We start from the raw sequence: 14,646 nt of genomic DNA on the forward strand, positions 1-14,646 counted from the left end.
GACAGATTATGTCAAGGTTTTAAAATTATTAGTAGTATTATCACCAGGTCATGTTATAACACAGCTGGAAATGGTGGATTTTCTGATAAAGACTAGCAAGCCTCTTTGACAGACAAAACAGCAGAAACTATGTGTGCTCGTGTTGCATTTTTGGTTTTGTCAAACAGGAGACGCCCACCCACTAATCAGAGGTTAGAGATTCCTGCAGGAAGGTTGCGCTCGATTTCTGAGTCCATTTGAGCCTGTTCATTTGTGTACAGCATCCATCCTCTCATTGCTTGTGTAAAAAAAAACGGTAGAATATTAGATTTGAGGACGAAACGATAGGGTGGGCTAAGGCAAGTTTTAGGTGGGCTTGAGCCCACCCAAAAAAGGTCTAGCTTCGCCACTGCTATGCACCACTCCTTGAATTGTGAACTCAAGTCGTATTTTCTTCCTATTTTCGCGAGTTTAATCGTGACACATGAATGTATTTTAACGTGGACAGGATGGTCAGCCCGTTTCAATGCCATGTTTGACATGTTTTCTCTGGATACATTCAGCGATATGGAAAGTCGCCTATAAGAGTGTCCATGATAGCCTGGTGGTGTCAACATCAGTTGCAATTGAAGTGTACTAAACGTTTATGCGAATATTGTCAGGCTACCATTTGAATGTGCAAGAAGCATCAGTTCAGCCACAGGAGTTTCATCACCTGCCAGGCTTTGACCTCCAATTAACCCCTTTTATTCATTCCACTCCCACTGTCGTTGTCTGAGCTTGTCTCCAGCTTTCTGATATCTGCAGATTCCGGTTTCTTTAGTCTCAAATAAAGGATTGTCAACCCAACTTTTTTCATCATTTATTAAAAGTATTTACCTACCTTTATCTCTATCTATCCTTTTATCTGAATGTCAGAGAATTTTTAAATCATGCTGCTCACCTATAAATCCCTACATGGTTTAGGGCCAAAGTATATAACTGATATGCTTCCATTACATAAGCCTTCTAGACCACTTAGATCTTCTAAGACCAATCTGTTAATTATCCCCAGAGTAAAAACAAAACATGGGAAAGCAGGATTTAGCAACAAATATAACTGGAATAAACTCCCTGAGGATTCAAGACTTGACCCAACCCTGACCACTTTTAAAACAAGACTGCATAGTTTCATTATGCTTTCTTTTTTTAAGTTGCCTTGCCTAAAAAATACTAGAAGGTTGTCTTAGGACAGCATGTGTATTAAATTTGATGGATACAATATGAACGATACAACATGATTGATCTAACAGTTTAACATTACGTCATAGAACCACCTCTAGTGGTGACTTCTGGTGTAAACACAACATACAAATTGCACCATGCCAACCTTTAATTTTGTTAAACATTGATACACAATGTGAGACAGATATAAAAATGTATTTACATGTTCAAACCATCCAATTAAGCAACCTGGTCTGGTTAAACCGGGGCCTTTATTCACTGATAGGTTCGAGGAAGGTTTGTGATGAAACATTACATGAGGAAGAGAACAAAGGCAGAGTACACAGGCGGGGAAAAAACAGCTCCTAAAGATTGATAAACTAGTAAGATAATCAGTCCTGATATTAGGCCCAATATTAGACTGAAACTAATACATTTCATAAAAAGAAAAATTAAACAGAGTGTGGTGGATTGCAGCAGCCTCGTCTGACTGAGTCTGACTGACTGGACTCTCCTGCATGGCAACATGGGTCAACATCTCATGTAATATTCTCCATCCACTTCTATTATAAATTGTCTTCCAACATTGTGCGTTTACATTTACTTTATTTAGCGCGTTTATGCTTCTATCCAAACTGGCTTAAAACGGTTCATTCTCACGTTCATCACAAACCGACGAGAGGGTCGACCATGCAAGGCGACAGCCAGCTCTTCCGGAGCTGTCTATCTATCTATTAATCTACTATATATATATATATATATATATATATATATATATATATATATATATATATATATCCATCCATCAATCCACCCATCTATCTCTTTATCTATATGTAATTAGATTGAATCAAAAAAATTAATAGAAGGTTATCTTAGGACAGCATTTGTTTTAAAGTTGATGGATATGATATGAATGATCTAACAGTTTAACATTTTATCATAGAACGGAAAGACAAGAGGAAACTGGAACCACTGACCTCTAGTGGTGACTTCTGGTTTAAACACAACTTGAAACCATCACCCTGCACGCTTCTGTCTGCAGGTAACAGTAACAAAAGCTCCTCCTATTGGTGGAGCTTAAAATATGGAGTGCAACAGTCAGTGAGTTACATGACCCTCAAAAAAATGTAATTATTGGGTTAGTCCAACTATGATTGGATTATTAAGATGCATGTATACACCTTAGTCAAACTATAATCGAATCGAATCGAGTTACCCATAATCGAATTAGCACACCTAGCTTATTCGATCATTAGTCGATTTAAGTGTGCATATATTCAGGTCGGACAGTTTTTGAAGCTGTTTGCTGGAAATAGCTTTTAGGAAAAAAAATCACGCCTACCGCTATTACCCTCTGTTTCAGTCTCTTCAGAATGCACTGTTTCAGGTGTCTGTAGCTTTAATGCAATTGAGCTGCTGCCCATTGACCAATGAGCTATCACACAAAACCACTGCATGGAGGAGAAGGGATTGTTGCCGTTTGCGGACTCCTGGAGCTCTATATCTATAACATATAATATAATAATAATATTTATGGGTATTTATATAACATTATATCTAATATCACGGCCAAAAGCTATGTGCGCCTCGGATGATATTATGAATCATAGAGACTGTGTAAAAAGTGTTAAGGCTCATAGTGGGGGAAATCTCTACCATGGTTGAGAGGAATTGGGGTATAGGAACTTTGGCCTTGTCTCTCTGAAGTCCATGAACCGCGACATGGAGGAGAAAGGGATTGTACTCCGGGAGCTGAGCTGCCAGACTTGCCGCCTTGCTCCCTGCGCTGGAGCTGCCGGACTGCGCCCAGTGTTGGTAATAACGCAGTTTAAATGAACGGCGTTAGGTAACGTCGTTATTTTTTCAGGGACCTTAACTACCGTAATCACTATTTCCGTCGTTAAAACACCATTACCGTTACTGTACGAAAAATGCAGTGCGTTACTATGAATTAATTGAATAAACCTGGCTCCAAATACAGATTTGACGAAGCAGCAGAAATGACGAGTCCGGAGCAATCCGATGAAAAATTTGCATTTTCCGTAGTATTCGGCATATGTTCCACAGCCTTTGCCACCAAGCAAATTGAAACTCAGGCCCCATCCACACTAACCCGGGTAAATGTAAAAATGCACAGCCGCAATGAAAATGATCTCCGTCCAGACTATCGTTTTCATATCGTTTTCGGAATGTTTTGCATCCATGTTCCGCACTGAAATTATTTTGATAAACAGTTGTTGTCATGGTTACGTAACTCTGCCACGCCTCTATGTTTAGATTACAGGTGCACGATCAACTGATATTTACAGTTGATCAGCTGGTTTATCATTTTCGACCCGGTCTTGTCCAGAAACGCCACTCCAAGTACGGTTTGAACTGTCGTCTTTTGGGATTTTTACCATCACTGAAGAACAACAAGTATAGCGCTCGCCTCCGGCATTGGAGCAACGAATATGTTTGAGGCAATATGTCGAGGTGTTTCTGGAGATGAATTAGTACATTGTGCAGAGAGATCATCATTTGCATTTCACCTGCCATGGTCATGGCAGTGTCATGGCAGTGTCATGGCAACCGAAAGTCATCGTTTCTGAAGGCCTCCGTCTACCCTGTCCACGCTACAACGCGAACCTAGCGTTTTCACATTTATATTTATGCGTTTGTAGATTTACCCGGGTTAGTGTGGACGGGGCCTCAGTTGGAAGCATATCAGGGCCTTGAATGGGCAGTTCAACCATTTAACACATTAAGGCCAAGTGAAAACTGCTCAGAAAAATCCAAATTCTTTGACATATAGCAAATTTCTTTTTTTTACAGTAACGCAAATAGTTACCTTCACTGGTAACTTCTTACTTTTATAATAGAGTAATTCAGTTACTTTTTGGAACAAGTATTGAGTAACTATAACTAATTACTTTTTTAAAGTAACGTTCCCAACACTGCTGCCACCGAGACCTACCCCCACCGGACCTGCCAGCTTCGGCTGCCGTTCAGCTCCCGGAGTACACCGCCGGAGCTGCCGGACTGCCGCCGGCGGACGGATGGCTTCGACGGCGGCCAGTCCGGCAGGGGTAGCTCGGCGGCAGTTCGGCAGCTCAGCTCCGGGAGTACAATCCCTTTCTCCTCCATGTCTCCTCCTCCGGACTGCCGCCAAATCTTCGGCGGCAGTCCGGCAGGGAAAGGAATTGTACTCCCGGAGCTTAGCTGCAGGGCTGCTGCCGCCGAGTTCCCCCCGCCGGAGCTGCTCGGAGCTGGTCCATAAAATCGTAGCTATGCTCTGATTGGAGGGGAGTGGGGAAGTGTGAGGTAATATTCAACTTCCCCCTTCCTACGTAGGAGGGGGTGCCGAAACTGCCTCGTTTGGTAACTGTAGGTGGGGTACTTTCAGAAATGCACAAACAGAATATATGATACAACTTGCATTTACAATATAAACAATATAATACTGACAATTAAGTCTTAGACTCATATATTGTAACTTGAATAGATTTCAAGTTGAAATATGCTACCAAACACATAAGGTATACATTTTTTTTTTTTTGATAGCACGATTCGATAGATTCTGACGAGGGAGCATACATTGGCAGGAGACAGTCTTTGAATACCACACGCACATCCTCCTCTGCAATGACCGCTGGCAGTGTCATCTGTTGAGAAGGTTCTCTCTAGTAGGTTGGTGGGGCTCAGCTCAAAGCCGATGTAGAAACTGTTCGCCTCGTCTGGTAAAGCGGGATTCTGAACAATATGTTTTCCACGCACTAATTTCGCTTCAGGGTAATAACTATGAGACTTATTAAACAAGACTTCGGATTACATTTAAATGAAACGGCCTGTTATCATAGACTAGACTAATTCCACTTCAGGGTAATATTAAACGACCCCATAGTGTGACCCAGTAAATTTAAAGACATTATGATGTATAGTTTCAAATTAAAAGCCCACCAAAACTTCACAGGTGGGATATTACTCTGAAGTTAAATCATATGATAACATGACGTTTCCTTTGAAAAGTAACCCCAAATCCTATTTAATGTCTCATATGTAAATTCTTGGTCGGCTTCACGTCGTGAAGGCACCCACGTCATGGGTCACACTATCGGGTTGTGTACTGTAACTCGGATTTGGAATTAGTGTATGATAACAGGGTGTTTCATTTTAAATTGAATCCCAAATCATATTTAATGTCTCATGTGAAGTTTTGGTGGGGTTCTAATTTGAAACTACACACCAGAATGACTTGAAACTTCCTGGGTGGCAATATGAGGCCTTGTATACAGTATTATCCTGAAGAGAAATTAGTGTTTGGAAAACAAGCCATTGTTCAAAATTCCAATAAAAAATGATTGTCTTTAGCTTACATTTATTTTATTTAAGCTTACTTTTACTTTGAAAGTACACATCACAAGTCTTTACATTTCCTTTGACATTTGCTTTCATTGACTGTCTTTTGGTATGGACGCGTCGAATGCTTTTATTTTGAAACCAGAACTGGTTTCAAAAGACACTATTACCGTAATGGATATGCTAGTAGGCCTACATACATTTACAGCAAAACATTGGGTCGGCTGACTTGACTGTTGTTCTCGAAGTGTCGGCTGGCTGGTCAACAGTCTGCCTCTGTCTGTTCTCTGTTTGTCTGATAGTTCTCTGATTGTGACGTTTGTGCCGGCTTGTGGATGATTATGAACAGCTATGAATATGATGGCAGAAAAGTCTCTCGGAAGCCAGTGTGGGCGGCAGAACAGATATTCGAGGTCCATGAGTGCATGCACAGGGCTGTACTTTATCAGTGTGATCTGTATTGGATGAGTTGTAGCACTTTTAGAGTGTGATCTGTATTGGATGAGTTGTAATTAGAGCTGTCAAGCGATTAAAATATTTAATCGTGATTAATCGCATTAATGTCATAGTTAACTCTAATTAATCGCAAATTCTTTTTCTATGCTAAATATCCCTTGATTTTTTTGTCCTATAATTCTTCTCATTTTAATTCTCTTATCAACATGGTGAAGTGCATCGGCTTGCCTTGTGCAAATGATTTTTTATTGATAACAACATTGGCATATACACTGATCAAAACAGGACGATACAAAAAAAGAGCCTATAGTGCAATTAAACGACTGCTTTGAACAAATGGAGACAGTTGTTCAAAGGCAGTTTTGCATTTGAACATGTCATTTGAACATAGCAGTCAGGCTACTGCTTCTTTGTTTTGAGCCAAAGAAAAAAAAAAAAAAAAATTATTTTTTTATTTTTTTATAAAATAATTGCGTTAATCGCGTGATATTTTTTTTAACGCCGTTAAATTTGGTTTGCGTTAACGCCGTTAATAACGCGTTTAACTGACAGCTCTAGTTGTAATACTTTTAGAATGTGATCTATATTGGATGAGTTGTAGGACCTCTGATGTGATCTTTACTTTGCAAAACTGCCATCGAAATTACCCAGCTTCGCCAAGTGGAAGCGCTTCGCTGGATGCAAAGGAGATCAGTCATGATGGCTAGAAAGTGAAACTTAAATGTGTTTTGTCTGTATATATTATGTATCCTCACATAGTATTTAAAAGTAATATGTCTCTAAAATTGGTGATTGAAGATCATCTTATCATCGTGGATATCAGGGGAGTCGCTCTGCAGGAGGGTCCAGGGCAATTCTCATGGATTTATTCATGATATAAATGCTCAATATTGTTTCTTTACGCACTGGCACCATTACAATTGACATTCAAAATACCTGTCTTTATCCTTTACAAATTTTGATTAATTAAATTTGTAATAACTGTGGTATACTTTCGAGATTATTGACGAATTTTAATGTTAGTAGTTGTTAGTTGTAGTATTGAGTTGAAGCAGAATCTTCCCAACTGCTATCGTCAAACATTTATAGAAAAATAGTTCAAAGTATTTATGTTAAAGGTCCCATGACATGAAAATCTCACTTTGTGAGGTTTTCTAACATAAATATGAGTTCCCCTAGCCTGCCTATGGTCCCCCAGTGGCTAAAACTTGCGTTTGGTGTAAAACGAGCACTAGCTGTTCTGCTCGCCTTTGAAAAAACGGAGGCTCAAGCGCGCTGATTTGGAATGTCTGTGCTCATGACGTCATGAGGAATCTCGGCTCCTCCCCTTACTCTGCCTGGCCCGCCCAGAGACGTTGGCCCGCCAATGAGACTCGACCGTGCGAGCGCCACATGTGTGTGTGTGAATACACACTGTAACGCAAGTGTTTCTTGTCGGTTCTTTGACGTGTCTTGTATTTCCACAACGAGACTGTCGTGGGGGTTATCTGAGCCATGTTTGAGAAGGAATTGGGGGAAAGGAACTTTGGTTTGACTCGCTGAAGTACATGAACTGCGACATGCCGCCGGTTGCCGCGAGGCACCATCGCCCGGCAGCGGGCAGCTGGCAGCAGGCAGCGCCCGGTTCAGTCGACTTCAGGTTGATGTGAAAGTGGAAGAACCAGAGACGTCGCAGAACCCGACAAAGTCGTTTGTGATTCATCATATCGTCTGGAGGCGCACACAATATATTATATGATATAGATATCTATGTATTATATGATATTATTTAGATATAGAGCTCCAGGACTGTAACGCAAGTGTTGTACACTTCCTTGTTATTTGGCGCATAACGCGTCGGACTCTCGTCTCTGGTATTTCTACAACGAGACTCGTATTGGGGGTTATCTCAGCCAAGGTTGAGAAGGAATTGGGGGGGAAAGAACTTTGGCTTCGACTCCCTCAAGTCAAGAACATGAACCACGACAAGGAGGAGAAACGGATCTTTGCCGGGCAGCGCTTAGGCACCTCCGCCTCCGGCGGTGGTCCCTCAGCGGGGCTCAAGCGGGAGACATTCGCCGCCAACAATCCCTTTCTCCTCCATGTCATGGTTCATGTTCTTGAGGGAGTCAAAGCCAACGTTCCTTCCCCCCAATTCATTCTCAACTTTGGCTGAGATAACCCCCAATACGAGTCTCGTTGTAGAAATACCAGAGACGAGAGTCCGACGCGTTATGCGCCATCACACCAACAGCAGAACGGTTATCCAAATAACAAGGAAGTGTACAACACTTGCGTTACAGTCCTGGAGCTCTATATCTAAATAATATCATATAATACATAGATATCTATATCATATAACATATTGTGTGCGCCTCCAGACGATATTATGTATCACAAACGACTTTGACGGGTTCTGCGACGTCTCTGGTTCTTCCACTTTCACATCAACCTGAAGTCGACTGAACCGCGCGCTGCCTGCTGCCAGCTGCCCGCTGCCGGGCGATGGTGCCTCGCGGCATGTCGCAGTTCATGTAGCCTACTTCAGCGAGTCAAACCAAAGTTCCTTTCCCCCAATTCCTTCTCAACCATGGCTCAGATAACCCCCACGACAGTCTCGTTGTGGAAATACAAGACACGTCAAAGAACCGACAAGAAACACTTGCGTTACAGTGTGTGTATTCACGTTGATGTGGACGTTGAAGAACCAGGAACGTCGGAATATCGGCTCACACAGCTTTTGGCCGTGATAATATGTATTATATGATATAGATATCTGTGTAGGCTATATGATAATATTTAGATATAGAGCTCCAGGACTCCCGTGTGTTCTAGAATATTTACAGAACACGGCTAAAGGCTGTGTGCGCCTCGCCATTGCGATACATCCACTGTAAACAGAGCGCATGGTACCGTCCCTGGCTGCAAGCTGCTCAGGGCCACACCCCCACCCTCCTCCTTGACACGCCCACCGAAACAGCGCATTTGGGGGAAGCTCAATGTGCGACTGGCTCGGAGTGGCTGTAACTCTGCACCACGGCTGAATTTCAGGAACGTCTTTGAATACTGTGTTAGTTGCCCACTAATACCTATATTAAAGAATACATAAAATAGCATGTCATGGGACCTTTAACATTAGTGTGGGAGTGTGTGGAGAATCCACCAGCCTCACATGGTGGATTCTGATTGGATGACTTTGGAACATGACTTTTTTTCTATAAAAATATATTTCCATTTATTGATTATAATCATATCTGGTGGGCAAAAGCAAACAATTAGTCAGGATGTATAGCAATGAAGGATTACGTCGGAAATGATGGCATAACATGGCATAATTTATACCATTATGGCATAAGCATAATACTGTCTTGAAATAAATGTTTAGCTTCAATCTGTAAATATTAGTACATGGATGGTCTCCGCCTCCAGTACTCTTATCAGTTAAAACATTCTGCCACCAAAAACCACAACAACATATCTACAAAAACTCTCTTTCTCGCTCATTTTACTTTCACTTTCAAATCGAGGCGTGCGCATTATTTTCTTCATATAATGCGCATTATTTTCTTCTTCCTACGAAATTAAGGTAGGTGTGCTATATTCGAGAATCTAAATGTATACACTTTGCTGTTTATTATTCTTCATACAGTATCGCTATCTTGGCACTTAGAGGCTCAGAATTATCCAAAGTACTAAAATATCGATGTGATATAGGCCCTATCTTTCTTAAACCACTAAAAGAACGAAAGAATAGGATCGAGGGACTTCCTCTTAAGCTTACGTGTCCCTTGTGGATCGCGTTAAACAATAATATTTGGCCTGCTTTTAACTATTTAACTATTCTGTTCCGGGTTCTTTTCCGCCATCCCACGTGATACTTCTCAGCGAGAAGAGGCAAGTGACGCAGGAAAAGAAGGCAGAAGGAGAAAAGAAAGATAGCGAGAGATAAAGGTACAGACGAGTGACACAGAGACGAGGATAATAAAAAGTGCTAATGTGATCCGAAATTATGTGTCAAAACATAAAGGTTTGAACAAACAAAGGAAAATAAAACTTTCTATTCGAGTTGAATACCCCCGCTATCATATTTCATTCTGAGTTTCATATGTTTCTCATCTATTTAATATGCTATTAAAATAAGCTTTGTGTATCTGCAGGCTTAAAACAGAAACAGACATGAAACTGTATTTATTTAGAATTCTTGTCCATCTTAAAAGTGGACACAAATGAAAAAGTTGTCAATGTAAATCTAGCTGGGCTTTTTTTAATTATCAAAATGTAGCTGTATGTTGTTTGACCAAAATAGGTACTGGTAAGTTGAGGTGTGTGTACGCCTACAAATGTGAAAAAGAAGAAGCAAAGAGTACTTAATGCCTCCAAAAGATATTTGGCTTCATTGTCTAACTGTCAAAAAGGACAATATTGAGTTTGCCCTGTGGGGCTGGCAGGGTACTTTTCCATCTGTAAAGAAGTAAATGTAAATGAGAATGTAACCAACCACCTTTAAAGAGGAGAATACCATAAACTCTCTCAGTTTGGACACCTTCTCATAATTAACTTGCTTGCGAACACAACAATATTTTATTTTTTCTCCTTTTTAACTCATTGCACTTATTTCCCTTTAAGTAGCATCACAGTCAGATTTCACAAAACGTTTCCACACAGAATGGATATGCTACATATTCTCTTGTATGGAAAGGTTCCATTCTCCTGCTGATTGCTCCAATATGTTCAGCAATATATAGCACATTAAGAGTTGTAGAGGCTACTCAGAAAGAGTTTACATCCACATCAAAACAGGTAATGCTGTGTTATCCTGCAAGTCATTCCGATCAGTATCGTAATGAGCATATACCTACTTTCCCTTTCATTTTTTAATGGCGGGTCTTTCCTGACACAGAGAAATGTTGCGCTACTCTCATTGCTGTTGGGCTTGTGTTCAGGTCGCCAGTCTACTATGAACGAGGAGAGAGAAGAGGGGGGACCTCCTACCTCCGAAACCACTCAGTCTGAGGATCATGACCACCAGAGAACGGCTATGAGGTGAGACGGAGATCTGTAAAACCTAATGCTCTCCTCGAGTTCTTGTGTCAATTAGCATTTTTAACATTCAAGCCCCACTATAAGAGGGCTTGTGGAGGGGCACACGTTTTAATTTAAAAAAGGTGACAATTTTCAAATGCATTAACTTTTCAAATGTAAGAAAATAAGCAATTGTGAAACTAAAGTTCTCATTGATTTTTACAGATATCTAACTCCTTAAAGAGCTACTTCACCGCTGGAATTATGAATTAAAAAATTCAATGTATTATACATTTACAAACATTTCGAAATTGGTTCATCCTAGCCTGAGGAAAGGTAGAAAGGGTGTTTTTATGGTCCCTCTGGCTCAGAAATCCTCCAACTACCACAGTGCATTGCGCTCGCCCTGCCCGCCTGTTTATTGGCCCTATTAGCGCCAGTGGTAGCAGAAGCAAACTTTGTGTAAACATATCCCCGTGATACGTTGATTAGTTTAGACTTTGTTTGTATATTACTGTACAGCATAAAAACATTTGCTAATTACAGTAGCTCAGCATATCAAGTATTTGTAGTCAACCTTTTCTCCCCAGTTGAAATAAGTGTTTATCTTATACAGTAGGCCTACTTTAGTATAACAGCATTTGTGTTAGTAAAGAAATCACAACAACCAACATGCATTCTAAGTTTTATTCATGAAAAAATATGAACTATTTACAAAAATAAAATGTGTTTGCTAGAGTCAAAATAGTCAAATCCTGTATTACCTCGCAACAGTGAAACTGAATTGTGATTGGTTATTTTTTATTCTCAAAGGCGGAAAAAGTGAGTTTTGGCCTCTTTGCCTCCGCTCCCTTCAGTGGCTAGCCATGGACACAACATGCTTAGAGTAACGTCGGGCCAGCACTTCGCAGTTTTTTTTCAACATTTTCATGTAATTATTCAGTAATAACGTTGCCTCCGTTGCCTCCTCTAAGGAACTGCCACTGTTACCAATTAAGTTTAGAAAATTCGATGAACGGTGTAGAATAAAAAAGTTTCCTGCACTGGGAATGGATATTTAAAAGGAGAACATACTGGCAGTAACGTTGTTGTCAGAGAAGCCAGTATTTTCACCTGGCAGGTTTTCCTAACCTCTGATGACATATGATGGTCTTTTTATGATTTGGACAATTTGTGTATGGTTCTTTTAATGCCATGTATGTTATGCTTTTGGTCATGTAGCTGTTTATTTTTGGTAATTTGTTGGTCCTAGTCTATAGGTTTGTTCCTTTAAATATCACTCCTAATTTATACCGTTTGCCTTATGTCAATTTTTCTTATATTGCAACTAGACCTAGGCAATCCTTTTTTAACACCTTGTGTTTACATTTGTGTGCAGAAGAATATAACATCCATAAATCCTGCTTCCTGTTTTCTAGAAGAGTCCTGCGGAAGAGAACAGACTCCCCTGGACCCAGCTGTGTCTCCCTGAAGAGTGAAGGCTGTATGGATAATCCTCCTGATAATACAGATGGACGCCCCTCCAGAAAGAAGAGGTAGGAATGATCAGCCAATCGGACCATGTTCTTTCCAGTGAATTCACTGTAATGCCCTCATGCTGGCGTTACAAGGTGCCCCTAAGCAGGGCAAACCGCTACACTAAGTCCTTCACTGCTTCCACTATCAGGCTATTACAGTTTTCCTCGATTGTATACACACAAAAAATGGAACCATGCACACAATTCTGAAAAACTTGAAGGTCATGTATCAACTACAAGACTCCAGACTGCTAAACTCTAAGCACAATTCCACTCTTTTCACCTTTTTGCTAAACTCTAAGAACAAACCTCATCATTTAGCACACTTGGTTCACCTGGATCACACTGGCCTTCAAAACGCAACAACTTATTGCCAATAAGTCTAACTCACTTCTCACCTGTTCAAACTCAACTGGCTAAACACTTCAATCATGTGTCAGAGCATTACGGTAAAGAGGACTCGGTGAGCTCTACTGTGTTGTAGATATGGTCCTTTGGCCTGATCAGGATTGGAGGTGGGATCAGACATATTTACATGTAGATCTGCTTCACCTCATTTATATTCTTATTTTTATTTTTTGGTAGCCTACGAAAAGCTTTTTATGCAGTCAGTACAGCTGAACATTTGACTGTATTACGGTAAAAAATATATATTTGCTTTGCTACCTTTTTTTACTTTACTGATTTCATCATTACATCCCCGAAAGACAGTCTAAACATTTTCTAACTAGTGATTTTCATTTTACTTATCAGTTCAATTACAGTACTGTACTGTAATTTACCAAAATAGGTAACATGGGTGTATTGTCAGAACAATGTTGCAGCATCAACTATAGGTGTACAGTATGACTCTGGGAAGCTGGGATTGTGAGTTTAGCCCATTGGAGCTTATTGGATGGACAAATATGCATTGTATCCTATTCTGATACGATTGTGTCAATGCAATATTTATATGATATATTCACAGTATTGTATTACAATATGGCAACAGTTTTTATACAATATGTACCACCTGATTGCAACTTTAAAAAAGAAAGCTATTTCTGAACAATTTTGTACATTGGAATATGTAACATGGCCTCATAAAGGCAAAAACATATGTAAATAGCATTTTGATGGAATTGTTTTGAATTGATCACACCATTGTTTAATTGATGCTCTCTAATATATATTCATTTGATAGTTGTGTTTTCTGTTTGGTGGAAAAAAACAGTTTTGAGAAGAATTTGTGTAGCTTTGACAAAATGATTAACTCTTCTCAGGTGAGTGTTTAGAGCTTTGAGAAATTGAGCTATAGTTTCAGAAAACGTGTTTAAACGATTGAGCAAAACTGTAAACACAGACAGAAGTAATTTAAAACAACTCTTACAACTCTTTAAACTTGGTTATTTATATGAACCATAACTTAGTCTCTTTGTCTCCTTGTACTGACCTATGTATGTTGATCTGTAGCCTCTGACATATAACTATCTTGACTTGTCTGTGAGTCTTACAAGTATTTTAAGTTGTGTGTTAGGACTGGGTAAGCTGCATATGAATTGCCATTCTTGGGATCAATAAAGTCGACAGAATCTGAATCTTGGTTTCAAACAGACAATGAAAAGATAACAGTTGGTTATTATCAGATCCCACTGATACTGATGTTCAATAGTCTTTGTGTGTGTACATGCGGGTGACTGTGTGTGTGTGTGTGTGTGTGTGTGTGTGTGTGTGTGTGTGTGTGTGTGTGTGTGTGTGTGTGTGTGTGTGCGTGCGTGCGTGCGTGTGTGTACAGTATGTGTGTGATTTCTCCACGGACAACACCAGTAGTGTTGTCCGTGGAGGTATATAACCGTCAAGGTATATAAATTAAATGGCTTAACTTGCTAACTTGCCATTAGATGAGCCGATTACCCAAACAGCTATAGATAATGTTATGTGGGTTAGCCCAACGCTTGTATCCATGGTCAAAACAATCATTCTTCAAATAACTTTAACAAAGAGAAAAACAAACATCCATAAATCCTGCTTCTTGTTTTTCTAGAAGAGTCCAGCAGGAGAGAGCAGACTCCCCTGGACCAAGCTGTGTCTCCATGAAGAGTGACTGGTCTATGGATCAACCTCTTCACTTTAAAGATGGAAATCGGTCTATTGAGAAGAGGTAAGGCTT

This window comes from Gadus morhua, chromosome 19 (assembly GCF_902167405.1).
Source record: "Gadus morhua chromosome 19, gadMor3.0, whole genome shotgun sequence".
Taxonomy (NCBI): Eukaryota; Metazoa; Chordata; class Actinopteri; order Gadiformes; family Gadidae; genus Gadus; species Gadus morhua.